Source organism: Chenopodium quinoa, unplaced genomic scaffold (assembly GCF_001683475.1).
Source record: "Chenopodium quinoa cultivar QQ74 unplaced genomic scaffold, ASM168347v1, whole genome shotgun sequence".
NCBI classification, from domain to species: Eukaryota; Viridiplantae; Streptophyta; class Magnoliopsida; order Caryophyllales; family Amaranthaceae; genus Chenopodium; species Chenopodium quinoa.
The window spans coordinates 5,298,687-5,300,564 of NW_018742390.1; positions in this window are offsets into that span (position 1 = coordinate 5,298,687).

Sequence of the window (1,878 nt, forward strand, 5' to 3'; positions counted from 1 at the left end):
ATTAGCGGTACAGTACTCTGCTGAGCGCCGTTACTTTCTGGGGACCTACGGAGCGGTTGCGTACTTAGGAGAGAGAGTTGCTAGACAGCACTCTTCCGATGCCTTTGTCGTTCCTGCTCCTCCACCACGCCACATGTTCGACGAGAGAGAATTGTCGAGCATGGCTGAGGAGCCTGGTTCTCTTTGGCGGTCCCATGTGATCCTTGGGCGGAGTTATGCTGAGGAGCTGCTTCTTTTGTTAGCTCCAGCCCCCGTGCCGGCCGAGGATGTGAGGGTAAGATTCTTAACTTTTTATTTTTCGCTGAGTAGCCCCCAAATAATACCTTACTGATTTCTTTCTGTTTTATCAGGATGGTCCCACTGAGTTTGTGCCACCCCGTATGTCCATCCACTACCAGGGGATGTACGGGCCGATCGAGGAGATGGTTTCTCCGGCTCCTGAGGGCGAGCGCTTCGTGGAGCGGTCGATTCCTCGTCACCAGACCAGAGTAAGTCTAGCTCTAATTCAGAATCTTGTATTCAGTTATCGTGCATTTTTACTGACTTAACTTTCCTTGACAATTCTCACGCGAGGTGGTTTCGGCTATGGCACGATGCATTGATGCCTTCCGGAGCCAACTCGTCCGGATAAGGAACGCGACTACCTGTCGTCAAGACGACGCTGTCCGAGAGGTAACTTTTCTTTACTTATTGTTTCTGCACTATGCTTCAGTTTTCACCTTGTTTCTGATTTAATTCTTTTGCAGGGTCAGCCGATTGCTTCTCACACCCGTACGAGGCCTGAGGGGCGGAGAGAGTCGGCGAGGTCTAGCTCGAGACGTCGTCGCACTTCGTCAGGAAGTAGAGGTGGCCGTTCCGAGGCTGCTCAAGCCGACATTGCTGAGGGCTCAGGGTCTTCTTCTGAGGACGCTCCTGCTGCACCGTTAGGAGAGGCTACCTCGGCTTTCAGAGGTGGTGGGATGTACGAGGTTGGCTCGTCATCGCAGCAGCCTCCGCGGTCTCAGCCTCAGGTTGGTCTTGGCTGGAGCGGTCCTGTTTTGCGTTTCCCTCCTCTTACGGAGACTGGAGCTAGTGCTGAGGCTGGAGCTGGTGGAGAGGTGACTCCTCGGACGGCGCAGTTTTATGGCAGGATGGGCCTACGTCCTCCGGCGCCGTAGTTTATTTCTGTATATGTATTTTATTTTGACTTTTTATAGAACTTTGCCTTTGACTTGTTATTTATACACTTTGTTCTGTAAATCTATTATTATCTATTATTATCTATTATTATGTTAGTGTGTGTTAGTGTGTGCAGATGTGATAACAATTTTGCGCAAAAATTCCGTCATTTTCATTATTGATGGAGTGTATTATCCGACTCTCTCCCCCAAAAGGAAAAAAAAATAATAATAAAAAGGAAAAATAAAACGGAGAGAAAAGTTGATTTTTGAATTTTAATATAAAATCCAAAAAAAGGAAATAAAAATTAACTAAACATAATTGCTATATTTAATTAATTAAGAAAAGGATAGAAAGATATTTAGAAGAAATTGAAACGGGGCCATAAAGTCATTAACCGTCTTCAATTTAATATCAAAACGCAAACTGAGCACGCGCGACTGTTCTGCTGACTTGGCGCCAGCTGGCGCCAGGCGCTGTTGGTAGCGTGTGGCGCCAATAGCAGATGGGTGACGCCAATTTCGGGTGTGAGACGCCAATTGACGCTGAATACGTTTTCCAGTCAGGTTGAAATTCCTCGCAATTTGTGCATAAATAGCCCCCTGCTCAGCCGATTATTCACATAATTCCAGCGAAAAAAAAAAAAAATTATTCTTCTCTTTAGAAAAAATAATAATCATGTCTTTAGCCACTAAAACCTTCACCCAATATTCTCATGAA